This window comes from Bos indicus x Bos taurus, chromosome 17 (genome assembly GCF_003369695.1).
Source record: "Bos indicus x Bos taurus breed Angus x Brahman F1 hybrid chromosome 17, Bos_hybrid_MaternalHap_v2.0, whole genome shotgun sequence".
In the NCBI taxonomy this organism is placed as follows: domain Eukaryota; kingdom Metazoa; phylum Chordata; class Mammalia; order Artiodactyla; family Bovidae; genus Bos; species Bos indicus x Bos taurus.
The window spans coordinates 15,840,583-15,856,732 of NC_040092.1; the positions used below are offsets into that span (position 1 = coordinate 15,840,583).

General features: G+C 38.1%; 1 protein-coding gene across 4 annotated transcripts in view; it reads right to left on the bottom strand.

Moving 5' to 3' along the window:
- TAOK3 (TAO kinase 3) overlaps positions 1-16,150 on the bottom strand; it is a 188,703-nt gene that overhangs the window by 99,402 nt on the left and 73,151 nt on the right. For 2 of the 4 annotated variants that reach the window (XM_027566727.1, XM_027566730.1), the window contains exons 1-2: positions 8,750-8,862; positions 6,450-6,527 (exon numbers count right to left, since the gene is read on the bottom strand). The exons of 1 other annotated variant lie outside the window; for it this stretch is intronic. The gene's annotated coding sequence lies outside the window, so the exon portion shown is untranslated. Of the gene's footprint in view, positions 1-6,449; positions 6,528-8,749; positions 8,863-16,150 lie in introns of those variants that run through there. One more of the 4 variants, XM_027566728.1, reaches the window with a different exon arrangement.

Here is a 16,150-nt window from a genome sequence, read left to right on the forward strand (position 1 = left end):
ATGTTGTATTAGTTTCAAGTGTACTGTTCTCCTAGACTCTTAATACCACAACTGCTAGAATTGTCTCTGTAATGCCCTAAGCTCTCAAGATTCAAAGTCCTGGGTGGGAGTATCTGACTGATCAAAGACACAGGTCCATGTCCAGCTGCCAGGCAATCAAGAAATGAATATCTGCTTGTGTTTCTTCCATATCCATAGCAGGAGACCACTGCCTCCCTCTTGAATCTAAGATGGGATTATGTTCAAGTGATGGCAACTCATAGGAAATGATGGAATAACAGTTGAGCTATTTCAAATCCTAAAAGATGATGCTGTGAAAGTGCTGCACACAATATTACCAGCAAATTTGGAAAACTCAGCAGTGGCCACAGGACTGGAAAAGGTCAGTTTTCATTCCAATCCCAAAGAAAGGCAATGCCAAAGAATGCTCAAACTACCATACAATTGCACTCATCTCACATGCTAGTAAAGTAATGCCCAAAATTCCCAAGCCAGGGTTCAACAGTATGTGAACTGTGAACTTCCAGATGTTCAAGCTGGATTTAGAAAAGGCAGAGGAACCAGAGATCAAATTGCCAACATCCGTTGGATCACAAAAAAAGCAAGAGAATTACAGAAAAATATCAACTTCTGCTTTATTGACTACACCAAAGCCTTTGACTGTGTAGGTTACAATAACCTGGAAAATTCTTCAAGAGATAGGAATACCAGACCACTTTACCTGCCTCCTGAGAAATCTGAATGCTGGTCAAGAAGCAATAGTTAGAACCGGACATGGAACAACGGACTGATTTCACATTGGGAAAAGGGTACATCAAGGCTGTATATTGTCACCCTGCTTATTTAACTTATATGCAAAATACATCATGCAAAATGCCAGGCTGGATGAAGCACAAGCTGGGATCAAGACTGCCAGGAGAAATATCAATAACCTCAGATATACAGATGACATCACCCTTATGGCAGAAAGCAAAGAGGAACTAAAGAGCCTCCTGATGAAAGTGAAAAAGCTGCCTTAAAACTCAACATTCAAAAAATGAAGATCATGGTATCCAGTCCCATCGCTTCATGGCACGTAGATGGGGAAACCATGGAAACAGTGACAGACTTTATTTTCTTGGGCTCCAAAATCACTGCAGATGGTGACTGCAGCTATGAAATTAAAAGATGCTTGCTCCTTGGAAGAAAAGCTATGACCAATCTAGACAGCATATTAAAAAGCATAGATATTACTTTGCCAACAAAGGTCCATCTAGTCAAAGGTTATGGTTTTTCCAGTAGCCATGTAGGGATGTGAGAGTTGGACTCTAAAGAAAGCTGAGTTCCGAAGAATCGATGCTTTTGAACTGTGGTGTTGGAGAAGACTCTTGAGAGTCCCTTGGACTGCAAGGAGATCAAACCAATCAATCCTAAAGGAAATCAGGCCTGAATATTCATTGGAAGGACTGATGCTGAAGCTGAAACTCCAATACTTTGGCCACCTGATGCAAAGAACTGACTTGTTGGAAAAGACCCTGATGCTGGGAAAGACTGATGGCAGGAGGAGAACAGGATGACAAAGGATGAGATGGTTGGATGGCATCATTGACTCGATGGACAAAAGTTTGCACAAGCTCCGAGAGTTGGTGATGGATGGGGAAGCCTGATGTGCTGTAGTCCATGGGGTTGCAAAGAGTCAAGACACGACTGATTGACTGAACTGAACTGAACTCATTCATAGCCCAGAGGATAAGAAACAAACTTGGATTTAGAGCATTTCAGTTTTTAACTCTGTCTCGTTACTCAATTCCTTCTAATCTAAGTCCTATTTGTTTAAGCTTTTTCTACATCTACAAAATCTTGGTTTTCTTATGAGTTTAATAAATGGTATAATGACCCCAAAGCAGTGTTCAACTATTCATTCATTCATTTATTCATTCAGCATTTACTGGATACCTGCTATGTTTAAAGACATCATGCTATGTGTTAAAAATACATAACCCTGAAATGTGTTCATCAGAAAATAATTATCTAGAATAAGTGCATGTTCCAAGTACTACAGAAGTTCAAAAGAGGGAGAGAGAACTTCTAACTCTAAGGAGTAGAGGTTGGGGATGGGCAGGTGATTGATGGCTTCATGGTAGAAATAGCATTTGGAATGCTATGCTATGAACAGGAAATAACTGGAGCTTGCAGCATGTACCGGCAAGTAACTAAAGGGGTTGTTTTGCAGGTTCAGGATAGAATCCTTTGGAAACAAAGCTGGAAGAGTCTAAAGGATCTAGATTGTCCAGGTCAAGACTGAATACCATGCAAAGAATTTTAAGCTTTTTAACTGTAAATAATGAAATCATTTGATATTAAAATTAGTCTTCAAGAATAACACTCTAGTTGTTTGGGAGTAATATACAGGTTAGAATTGAAGTAGTATATTTAAAAACATTATGCACACATCATAGAAAAAAATTGGAAGAATATAGACCAAAATGTTAACAGTGATTATCTTTGGGTATTGGGAATACAGGCATTTTGTTTTCTTTTTACCTTTCTGTATTCCCTATATTTTCTCCATTGTAATAGAAAAAGTAAGCTAAAAATATCTTTAAAAGAATGGACTGGAATAGGAAACTAGAGCAGGAAGGTCAAGTTAGGGCTACCAAGCAAGAAAGAATGATAATCTTTTTCTATAACATTGGGAATAAAATTGAAACCAGAAGGCAGGTACCATGTCTCTGGATTCAAGAATAACACAGCAATCACATGGCCGTAGAACCAGCAATTGATGGGCTACAGAGCATGAAAAGGATACAGAAGTCAAAGTTAGCTCTGAGGCTTTAAGATCAAGTGAAAGAGAAGATGACTGTTCTATAAACAAAAATAGGGAATTCAGCAGAAGGCACAAGTTTAATAGTAGAAAGATGGTAAGTGTATCCCAGCCAAAATGATGTTTAAGTGCCAGATGGGCATCCAGGTAGAAATATACAGCAGGAGAAATAAATACAGGCTGAAGTTCAGGGGAAACAATGGAATCAGAGATTCAGATGTGGAATTATTTGTGTAAGGTAGATAAGAAACTCAAGAGGGAATGATGGTAACTTTGGCAAAAATTGCAGACAGAAAGGCTGAGAATAAAATTTGGGAGAAATATTTAAAGTTGAATCCTTAGTGATATTATGTAAGTACTAAATACAGTATTTCTATAATTATTCATTCATTCCATTCTATATATAATCAAAAGGTAAAAATGACTTCTCTGAGTTTAACAAATTAAGATGAATAGTCAAAAGAATAGTATCAGAAATAAAATTTAGGTTATTAACTGGCAGTTCAGTGGTTAGGACTCTGCATCTTCATTGCTGACGGCCCTGGTTCAATCCCTGGTCAAGGAATTAAGATCCCATGAGCCATGTGACATGACCAAAAAAAAAGAAAAAGAGAGAGAAATTAAATTCAAATTTTAGAATAAATTGGCTTGTCAGTTGCTTCATTTGCTATTATTTTCTCCCATTCTGAAGGCTGCCTTTTCACCTTGCTAATAGTTTCCTTTGTTGTGCAGAAGCTTTTAAGTTTAATTAGGTCCCATTTGTTTATTTTTGCTTTTATTTCCAATATTCTGGGAGGTGGGTCATAGAGGATCCTGCTGTGATGTATGTTGGAGAGTGTTTTGCCTATGTTCTCCTCTAGGAGTTTTATAGTTTCTGGTCTTACGTTGAGATCTTTAATCCATTTTGAGTTTATTTTTGTGTATGGTGTTAGAAAGTGTTCTAGTTTAGCAATAAATGCTGGAGACGGTGTGGAGAAAAGGGAACTCTCTTACACTGTTGGTGGGAATGCAAACTAGTACAGCCACTATGGAGAATAGTGTGGAGATTCCTTAAAAAACTGGAAATAGAACTGCCTTATGATCCAGCAATCCCACTGCTGGGCATACACACTGAAGAAACCAGAATTGAAAGAGACACGTGTACCCCAATGTTCATCACAGCACTGTTTATAATAGCCAGGACATGGAAGCAACCTAGATGCCCATCAGCAGATGAATGGATAAGAAAGCTGTGGTACATATACACAATGGAGTATTACTCAGCCATTAAAAAGAATACATTTGAATCAGTTCTAATGAGATAGATGAAACTGGAACCTATTATACAGAGTGAAGTAAGCCAGAAAGAAAAACACCAATACAGTATACTAACGCATATATATGGAATTTAGAAAGATGGTAAGAATAACCCTGTGTACAAGACAGCAAAAGAGACACTGATGTATAGATCAGTCTTATGGACTCTGTGGGAGAGGGAGAGGGTGGGGAGATTTGGGAGAATGGCATTGAAACATGTATAATATCATGTATGAAACGAGTCGCCAGTCCAGGTTCGATGCACGATACTTGATGCTTGGGGCTGGTGCACTGGGACGACCCAGAGGGAGGGTATGGGGAGGGAGGAGGGAGGAAGGTTCAGGATGGGGAACACAGGCATACCTGTGGCAGATTCATTTCAATATTTGGCAAAACTAATACAATATTGTAAAGTTTAAAAATAAAATAAAATTTTTAAAAAATTAAACATTAAAAAAATAGTATATTGTTATTTTCAAAAAAAAAAAAAATATATATATATAAAGTTCCCTGTTTTTCTGTCCTTGGAAATTTATTTTGAAAAAAGAAAATATGTGCAGTACAGCAATAAAATGAACCAAATGACTGGTAATTGCTAAGTTAACCTGTATATTTTTTACATTCTCTTTATAATCAGAATTTTAGATTTGGAATGGATCTAGCATGGTTCAAGTAGTTTCTAAATAGTTTAGCAGCAATGGATTGGTGTCATTATGGTCTCAATTGAATTAATGATCAGAAACTTGCCATGTGGATTGCAAGCATCCTGATTCAGTGGAAAGAATTCTGAGTGAAAGACAGAAGTCTTTGGTCCTAATCCCATATTGGTCCCCAAATGGCTTTTTAGCATTAATTAAGTTACTTAATTTCTCAAAGCCTCAGTTCCCTGGTCTTGGGGCTAACTCAGATAATCTAAGTTTCATTCAACTCTAAAAGTCTATGATTATGTATGATATCACTTTATGTGGATTCTAAAATATGAAACAAATGAACCTAAGAAACAGAAACAGATTCATGGACATAGAGAACAGATCTGTGGTTGTCAAGGGGGAGGGAGTTAGGGGAGGGATGGAGTGAGAGGTTGGGACTAGCAGATGTAAGGTATTACATGTGTAATAGATAAACAAGGTCCTAAGGAGTACGTCAAGGCTATATATTGTTACCCTGCTTATTTAACTTATATGCAAAATACATCATGCAAAATACTGGGCTGGATAAAGCACAAGCTGGAATCAAGACTGATGGGAGAAATATCAATTATCTCAGATATGCAGAGGACATCATACTTAATGGCAGAAATTGAAAAGGAACTAAAGAGCTTCTTGATGAAAGTCAAAAAGATGGCTTAAAACTCAACATTCAAAAAACAAAGAGCATGGCATCCAGTCCCATCACTTCATGGCAAATAGATGGGGAAACCATGGAAACAGTGACAGACTTTATTTTCTTGGGCTCCAAAATTACTGCAGATGGTGACTGCAGCCATGAAGTTAAAAGATCCTTGCTCCTTGGAAGAAAAGCTATGACCAATCTAGACAGCATATTAAAACGCAGAGATGTGATTTACTTTGCCAACAAAGGTCCACCTAGTCAAAGCTATGGTTTTCCCAGTAGTCATGTATGGATGTGAGAGTTGGACTATAAAGAAAGGTGAGTGCTGAAGAACTGATGCTTTTAAACTGTGGTGTTGGAGAAGACTCTTGAGTCCCTTGGACTGCAAGGAGATCAAACCAGTCAATCCTAAAGGAAATAAGTCCTGAATATTCACTGGAAGGACTGATGCTGAAACTGAAGCTCCAATACTTTGGCCACCAATGTGAAGAATTGACTCATTGGAATAGACCTTGATGCTGGGAAAGACTGAAGGCAGGAGAAGGGATGAGGATGAGACAGTTGGATGGCATCACTGACTCGGTGGACATGAGTTTGAGTAAGCTGTGGGAGTTGGTGATGGATGGGGAAGCCTCATGTGCTGCAGTCCATGGGGTTGCCAAGAGTCAGACACAACTGTGACTGAACTGACTGACTATATAGCATAAACAGCTAGACTCAGTATCTATGATAAACCATAATGGAAAAGAATATTTTTTAAAAATGTATATATATGTATAACTGAATCACTTTTCTGTATAGTAGAAATTAGCAAGCATTGTAAATCAACAAAACTTAAAAAAATGTGTATGATTATGGCATGTTGATTGGTTTTAAAATCTTATTCAAATACACACACATACAGAAAATGTCCTGAGTTCAATATAACTGAAATTCTCAGCAATCTTCACTTTAATTGTTCCAAATTCAAATAAAAGAAAAGCTAAAGATAAAAACACTTTTAGACTGTGAGTTTTACCTGCCATTGATGAAGGTACTGCAAGAGTCCTGTATTGATAACTTTTGACTCTCTGCTACAGGATTACAATGCCAGGCACTGGAGATAAAAGAACATGCAGCAATAAGTGCTCTGAAAATAAACCTTCTTAGAGCTAATGAAGGATTATCTGGCATGCAATTTTTCTAAAATGCCACAGCTATTAGCACGTTCTTTTCTCGTTTGTTTGTTAGGACAATTTCTTTCCTGTCTCCACTTTGTTGCCCAGAAAGCTTTAGGGACCTTAAAAACCTAGACTTAGGGATCCTAAAACATCAAAATTAAATTGTGTATACTTAAATTTGGGGCTTTCCCAGTGGCTCAGTGGTAAAGGATTTGCCTGCAATGCAGGAGCCTCAGAAGACACAGGTTCAGTCCTTGGGTTGGGAAGATCCTCTGCATGAGGGTATGGTAACCCACTCCACTAATCTTGCCTGGAGAATCTCCCATGGACAGAGGAGCCTGGTGAGCTACAGTCCACAGGGTCACAAAGAGTTGGACATGACTTAAGCGACCTAGAACGTATACTTAAATTTATATTTACTTTTATGGAAAAAGGCCTACTTAGCCTCTGCTATGCATTGAATTATATACCCCTCAAAATTCATATTTTGAAACTCAGCAGTGGCCACAGGACTGGAAAAGGTCAGTTTTCATTCCAATCCCAAAGAAGGGTAATGCCAAAGAATGTTCAAACTACCACACAATTGCGCTCATCTCACACACTAGCAAAGTAATGCTCAAAATTCTCCAAGCCAGGCTTCAGTAGTACTTGAACCATGAACTTCCAGATGTTTAAGCTGGATTTAGAAAAGGCAGAGGAACCAGAGATCAAATTGCCAACATGCGTTGGATCATAGAAAAAGCAAGAGAATTCCAGGAAAATATCTACTTCTGCTTTACTGACTACACCAAAGCCTTTGACTGTGTGGATCACAACAAACTGTGGAAAATTCTTCAAGAGATGGGAATACCAGACCACTTTACCTGCTCCTGAGAAATCTTTATGCAGCTCAAGGAACAATAGTTAGAACTGGACATGGAACAAGAGATTAGTTCCAAATTGGGAAAAGAGTACGTCAAGGCTGTATGGAGAAGGCAATGGCGCCCCACTCCAGTACTCTTGCCTGGAAAATCCCATGGACAGAGGATCCTGGTAGGCTGCAGTCCATGGGATCGCTAAGAATCGGACACGACTGAAGCGACTTAGCAGCAGCAGCAGCAGCAGCAGCAGCAGCAGCAAGGCTGTATATTGTCACCCTGCTTATTTATCTTACATGAAGAGTACATCATGTGAAATGGCAGGCTGGATGAAGCACAAGCTGGGATCAAGATTGCCAGGAGAAATATCAATAACCTTAGATATGCAGATGATACCACCCTTATGGCAGAAAGTGAAGAGGAATTAAAGAGCCTCTTGATGAAAGTTCAAAGAAGAGAGTGAAAAAACTGGCTTAAAACTCAACATTCAAAAAACTAAGATCATGGCATCCAGTCCCATCATTTCATGGCTCATAGATGGGGAAACAGTGGAAACAGTGACAGACTTTAATTTGGGGGGGGGGGGCTCCAAAAATCACTGTGGATGTTGATTGCGGCCATGAAATTAAAAGATGCTTACTCCTTAGAAGAAAAGTTATGACTAATCTAGACAGCATATTAAAAAGCAGAGACATTACTTCGCCAACAAAGGTCTGTCTAGTCAAAGCTATGGTTTTTCCAGTAGTCATGTATGGATGTGAGAGTTGGACCATAAAGAGAGCTGAGTGCCGAAGAATTGATGCTTTTGAACTGTGGTGTTGAAGAAGACTCTTGAGAGTCCCTTGGACTGCAAGAAGATCAAACCAGTCAATCTTAGAGGAAATCAGTCCTGAATATTCATTGGAAGGACTGATGCTGAAGCTGAAACTCCAATACTTTGGTCACCTGATGTGAAAAACTGATTCATTGGAAAAGATCCTGATGCTGGGAAAGACTGAAGACAGAAGAAGGGATGAGGATGAGATGATTGGATGGCATCACCATGGTCATGAGTTTGACCAAACTCCAGGAGTTGGTGATGTACAGGGAAGCCTGGTATGCTGCAGTTCATGGGGTCATAAAGACTTGGACATGACTGAGTAACTGAACTGAACTGAATGTTCTCTGTGACTATATTTGAAGATAGAGCCTTTGGGGAGTAATTTAGATTAAATGAAATCATGAGGATAGGGAATATCTGTTAGGATTGGTGACCTTAGGAGAAGAGGAAGAGAAGAAAGATCTCTTTGCACAACACATACCTCACACACGTAAGGAGGAAAGGCCGTATGGGTACAACTCCAGAAGGTGAACAGGAAGAGAGACGTCACCAGAAAACTTAATGCTGGCACATTGTTCCTGGACTTCCCACATTCTAAAACTGTGAGAAAATAAATTTTTATTATTTAAAGCACCTAGTCTGTAGTCCTTTGTTATAGCAGCCTAGGCAGACTAAGACCGCCTATTTAATCAATTTTTGGACTAAGAGTTCAAACAGTTTACCAAACGAATAGTCAAAATGTATTTTTTTTCCAGGTAGCTAGAGAAACTAGCTGGATTTTGAGTGGATAATCCTTTCCCATTCAAAAATATATCTTCGTAATTCAAAGCATTTGGTAGGGAAATATTATTTTTTGAACTACAAGAAAAAATTTACAATTACTCCATTAGTTTCTACCAAACAACTTAAAAAACATAAATAAATATGGTAATTAGAGCACACATACTTGATTAAGTGTAAAATCTTGACCTAAAATCTGTTTCCTAAAACTCTTTGCATTTATTTGATCTTTCAACAATGCTACTCTGAATGAAAAACCTCAAATGTATAAATTCCACAAGATATAAGTGATTACAAGTACTTTCCTGTTCAAGTATTTAAAGCAGTTTCTTCATACTTGAGTGATTTACTTGAAATTCAGAGTGAATGAACCCTATCAGTTCTCTATATACCACTTGATTAAAAAAAACAAAACAAAAACACCTCTGTAAAGCTGTTTATGAATGGAATCCATTCCCAACACTACTGCCAACATTATCAACCTGAAAGTAAAATCTCACCACACCACTCTCCAGCTTAAAACCCTTTAATCCCACCATGTATAGGATGTAAAATCCAAGCTCCTTGTAAGTAGATGGCAAATACAATCCCTCTGTGATCTGCTCCGTCTGCTCCTGAACTCTGTCCTTAGTAACTTCATGGCTTCACCCTGGACACCCAGCTACCTCATACTACTTCCCTGGGATATCAAGAAGCATTTGTTGGCAAACTCTTATTTTCCGAGATATCTAGAATTTCTTCAACAATCTGCTTATACAGTACCTCATCAGAGAAACTTTTCTGGTTCTCCTCCAGGCTGAGGTGGGTTTTTTCCTTTATGTTTCCACAGAAGGGCACTGTGAACATTTACATAAATGGTATAAACACAGATTTAGGTTGTCTTAGGTAAATCTTTCTCCATTTGGACCCTACACTGCTAGGAACAAGGGATCATATTTCTATCACCAGTGCCGAGCAAACTGGTTGATACACTGCATTTGACCAAAATATGTTGAATTATCCCAGATACCAAATACACTAAGTTGTTTATGATTTTAAGGAATATTATGGCAAATTTTTTTTTTGTTAAACGATAACCATCACTCCTCCAAGTGTTTTTGAATTACTATTTCTCCAGGCTGCTTTACTTCAAAATGATCTTGACCTTCATTTTGAAAATTTATAATTTTATTGAACTACCTGGTACCCAAATGTCAATAATTTAAGAGTTGTCAGCACTCTCAACTTACTTGTTCAAGAGCCTATTTTTAATGGGTGTCTTAAAGAAACTGGCATCTGGTAATACATCATTTAAACATTGAGAAACATCCCTGGGAGTTGAAATTAGCATTTATTATTTTTTTAGGTGAAATAAAATTTATATTACATATTAAACAAAAATTTAATCCCGTTATACTGTATTTTTTCCACATGGACAGTCATAATACATGGCATCTTTGCATTAAGTAATTTATAATCCATTCCTTAGGCCTGCCTTCCGTCAACAAGGCAAAAATTTCACTTATATTGGTTTACAGGACTTCAATCTTTTATTTCCATTATTGCTTTTGACAAATGAACTGAGCTTAGAACAAATATAAAAGAGAAAATCAACAAGCATTTATTTTAGATTATTATAGGCACTAAGGAAAGAAAGAAGTAAAAGCTGCTTTCATTAGTAGGGCCTAGTTAAATGTAATCAACACTGTCATGACCATACTGACATTTATTCAAAGTTCACTATGTACCAGGCATTATATATTACCTCATTTAAACTTTAACACAATACTATGAAAGACTTACCATTATAGATGTCAGTTTACAGATAAAAATCTGAGACCCAGCTTCACAGAGCTAGTATAATGTAGAGCTGGGATTTAAATATAGACTGTTCAATCTCAAGCTCATTCTCTCAACCACTATGGTATAGTTTTCAGTTAAATCGCTATATAAAAGATTTCAGAAATTAATGACTGGATAAATTATAAAGGATTCCATTTAGCCGACAATATTCCTGAATACTAGCCATTTAATCTTTTTGACTTTCTTTACCAAACCAGAAGATCAAGCCCCTCTGTCTAAAACTTTCTTTTCACTTCGTGCTTTAAAAAAAAAAAGTCATCATTGAGAATTTCTGTTCAGCAAATAGTAACGTGCCAATTCAAGACAAGGGAAGCCTAAGTATTCCAAAATCTTCTGTACAGGAGGTAATCCTGTCTTGGGACTTTCAGAGATGCCTTAATAAACAAGAAAGTATTTAAAACTTTAACTCTTGCCTAATTTCTAATGTTGAAAGAATAACTCAGCATTCTTAGTCATTTTTAATTTTGCTTTGCCACTGGCAGAAGGGCAAGCATCCATATATGCTGACAGGATACATGTTGGAGCAGTTTAATCCCGTTGAAAGTTGCCTTACACTGTTTCAGCAATTCTCTCTCACAGGAACTGCTGTTTTCAAAAATATATGAACCTACATCTATTATAGATAATATATAAGCAAACAAATAGCAGTACTAAAATGCCTTTAAAAAGTAAACAGTCTTCTAACAACTGACCTGGGATAGCTTCAAATTTTTAAATTAATTTTGAGTAGTAGAAAAAGTATAAAAGCAACTGAATTTAATATCCAAAGGAAAAGTTTTATCCTTTATGTATTTAAAATGTAGAAGGAGAGACAAACCACACAAGCAAATGATACTTATAGTAAATTCAATCTCCTCCTACATAAATCTTGCTTCCAATCTCATGGACCAGAGAAGAGGGGAATTAGTGAACCGCTAAATAAATTTAGCTCTACTTAGGTGTAAAGAAAGAAAGAAAGAAAGAATGAAAGACAGGATGAAAGAAAGAAAGAAGGAAGAAAGAAAGTGAAGACACTCAGTTCTGTCTGACTTTTTGCGACCCCATGGACTGTAGCCTACCAGTACTCCATCCATGTGATTTTTCCAGGCAAGAATACTGGAGTGGGTTGCCATTTCCTTCTCCAGGGGATCTTCCCGACCCAGGGTTTCAACCCAGGTCTCTGGAATTGCAGACAGATGCTTTTCCATCTCATGATCCACCAAGGAAGCCCTGACTGAAACAAGGCTTCTCAATAAATTATTCCTTAAATTTATTTCAATGATGTAGAAAGAAAACACTTTCTAGGATATAAAAGAATTGCCAATAATGTGAATAAATCTGTTCAGTCCTTCAATTTTTAGTCCAGTTTGTCAATTTTTAAGAAAATCTTAGCCCAATTTTGACAAATATAAAAATTCCATGCCATTTTAGGACATCCCTGGTGATCCTGTGGCTAAGACTCTCAATTCAGTTCAGTTCAGTCACTCAAGTCGTGTCTGACTATTTGCAACCCCATGGATTGCAGCACACCAGGCTTCCCTGTCCATCACCAACTCCCACAGCTTGCTCAAACTCATATCCATCAAGTCGGTGATGCCATCCAACCATCTCATCCTCTGTCGTCCCCTTCTCCTCCCTCCTTCAATCTTTCCCAGCATCAGGATCTTTTCCAGTGAGTCAGTTCTTCGTATCAGATGGCCAAAATATTGGAGCTTCAGCCTCAGCATCCGTCCTTCCAATGAATATTCAGGACTGAATTCCTTTAGGATTGATTGGTTTGATCACCTTGCAGTCCAAGGGATTCTCAAGAGTCTTCTCCAACACCACAGTTCAAAAGTATCAATTCTTCCGTGCTCAGCTTTCTTTATAGTCCACCTCTCACATCCATACATGACTACAGGAAAAACAATAGCTTTGACTAGATGGACCTTTGTCAGCAAAGTAATATCTCTGCGTTTTAATATGCTGTCTAGGTTGGTCATAACTTTTCTTCCAAGGAGCAAGCATCTTTTAATTTCATAGCTGCAGTCACCACCTACAGTGATTTTGGAGCCCAAGAAAATAAAGTCTGTCACTGTTTCCATGGTTTCCCCATCTATGTGCCATGAAGCGATGGGACTGGATGCCATATCTTCGTTTTTTGAATGTTGAGTTTTCTTTTTCACTCTCCTCTTTGACTTTCATCAAAAGGCTCTTTAGTTCCTCTTCACTTTCTGCTTATGGCACAGGGTGATGTCATCTGCGTATCTGAGGTTATTGATATTTCTCCTGGCAATCTTGATTCCAGCTTGTGCTTCATCCAGCCCAGGATTTTGCATGACATACTCTGCATATAAGTTAAATAAACAGTGTGACAATATACAGTTTTGATGTACTCCTTTACCAATTTGGAACCAGTCCGTTGTTCCATGTCTGGTTCTAACTGTTGCTTCTTGAGCTGCATACAGATTTCTCAGGAGGCAGGTAAGGTGGTCTGGTATTCCCATCTCTTGAAGAATTTTCCAGTTTGTTGTGATACACAGAGTCAAAGGCTTTGGTGTAGTCAGTAAAGCAGTAGATGTTTTTCTGGAACTCTCTTGCTTTTTACTATGATCCAATGGATGTTGGCAATTTGATCTTTGATTCCTCTGCCTTTTCTAAATCCAGCTTAAGCATCTGGAAGTTCATGGTTCACGTACTATTGAAGCCTGAGTTGGAGAATTTTGAGCTAGCGTGTGAGATGAGTCTAATTGTGTGATAGTTTGAACATTCTTTGGCATTGCCTTTCTTTGGGATTGGAATGAAAACCGACTTTTTCCAGTCCTGTGGCCACTGCTGAGTTTTCCAAATTTGCTGGCATATTGAGTGCAGCACTTTACCAGCATCATCTTTTAGGACTTGAAATAGCTCAGTTGGAATTCCATCACCTCCACCAGCTTTGTTTGTAGTGATGCTTCCTAAGGCCCACTTGACTTCAGACTCCAGGATATCTGGCTCTCGGTGAGTGATCACACCATCATGATTATCTGGGTCATTATGATCTTTTTTGTATAGCCCTTCTGTGTATTTTTGCCACCTCTTCTTAATACCTTCTGCTTCTGTTAGGTCCATACCGTTTCTGTCCTTTACTGTGCCCATCTTTGGCTTCCCTGATAGCTCAGTTGGTAAAAATTCGCCTGCAATGCAGGAGACCTTGGTTCAATTCCTGGGTGAGGAAGATCCACTGGAGAAGGGATAGGCTACCCACTCCAGTATTCTTGGGCTTCTCTGGTGGCTCAGCTGATAAAGAATCAGCCTGCAATGTGGGAGACCTGGGTTCGATCCCTGCATTGGGAAGATCCCTTGGAGAAACAAAAGGCTACCCACTTCAGTATTGTGGCCTGGAGAATTCCATGGATAGGCCTTGGAGTCGCAAAGAGTCAGACACAACTGAGCGACTTTCACTGCACAATATAGGAGGGATAAGATTCTATGCCACAATTAACAGTTCACATCCCTCATCTAAAGATCTCGCATGCCTCAACTAATATCGAGGATCCTGAGTGGTGCAATCAAATATATAAATATTTTTAAAATGTCATGTCCTCTTTTTAAATGATTTAAAATGTCAAAAGACCTCACCTGCACCCATTCTGAGTAATACACTGCACTTCCAGAGTTAAGAATCATTGTTCTAGTATTAAAAATGGGAGGAATGGATATAATATGATTAGAGTAGGCAACAGCTAATACATAATCTTCAGGTTCTAATTGATTCAGATCTCCTAGAATGCCCTGGTATGATATACTGGCAAATGACCAGATTTTATACGTGTGTGTTACTTTGACAATACAGCATCTTAGGCCAGCCATTTAACCTCTGTACCTCAGTTTATTTTTCTGTAGAATGGGTGACATTTATACTGTCTCCATGGTTAAAATATGTTACATTTCATTACTATATATACATTCTAAAACCTTGGAAAATGCCCAAGTATTTACACCTCAAAGTTTAAAAAGAATGAACATTTCAAACCACATTTAGCTTACTGCATCTAGCTATTGAGTACCTACAGTAAATTTAATATAGATAGGGAAAACTGAGTTATTATATATGAATATGGATTTTTAAACAACTAGGATATGGGAAGCAAAACTGACTAATGAAATAAAGCCACTCATCTATTTAGCTAGCACCTAACTGTTTTAGAAAACAGACAACTATGTATTTAAGAGGCTGTCTTTGGGTAGGAAAGGCACTATTTCCTATGCCAGTTTCTGTTATTTCCAATGTCTTCCACTACAAAGCTTCACATGTTTCCTTATGTCTCCAGTCCTGAGTTTGCTACCTACTCCTGGAAAGATTTCTTCTTTCTCGTGATTAAGAATTTTTTAAATGATGTATATTGGCCACAGTCACAGCAGAAGTGAACAAGGTAAAAAGTTGCCCTAAAGAACTAGAATGGAAGGTAAAGGGCTTAAAGAGTAAGTTTTAAAAACCTCAGATACCAGTCATTGGTTAAAGAAAGAGAGGTCATATTATGACAACTATTAGTCAAATGTCTTAAGGTTAAATTTTATGTGATCTGCCTTTCCTTAATTGCCTGACTGTATTCCACATCATTCTCTGCTCCTTTTTGCCACACCTCAGCCACACTGGCTTCTTTTCATACCTCACAGCTTGACTGGGCTGGTTCCTTCTGGACTTGAAGATCTCTGCTCAAATGTCACCACTTCAAACAGCCCCTCCCGGAACACCCTTATCTAAAGTACTTTTTCTTCTTCTCACTGACTATCACTATGCTTTCCTTTACATCACAGCCCTTGAATTTATCTGAAATTATTTTATATGTATGTTTGTTTATATTTTTATTGTTTCTCCTCTGTTATTTCCTGTTATATAACAGGCATTTGACAAGTAGTTGTTGAAAGAATAAAGGAGATACCCAAATTATGTTCTTTTACTGGGATCAATCACATGGTAAAAAGTTATCTGCAAAATTCTACTAAGAATTCAAAAATAACTACCTACTGTCTACTCAGATAAAGCACACTGTTTAAAGTGTAACAAAAATATAATATTCAGGAATGTGGACAGCACAGTTGGTAATGCCAGGTTATATATAAGGTGCTTTTCATTTTAATCCAAACTACTGTACTTCTTGGGCTTCCCTGGTGGCTCAGATGATAAAGAATCTGCCTGCAATGAGGGAGACCAGGGTTCAATCCCTGGGTCAGGAAGATGCCCTGGAGAAGGGAATGGCTACCCACTCCAGGATTCTTGTGTGCTTAATTACTCAGTTGTGTCTGACTCTTTGTGACC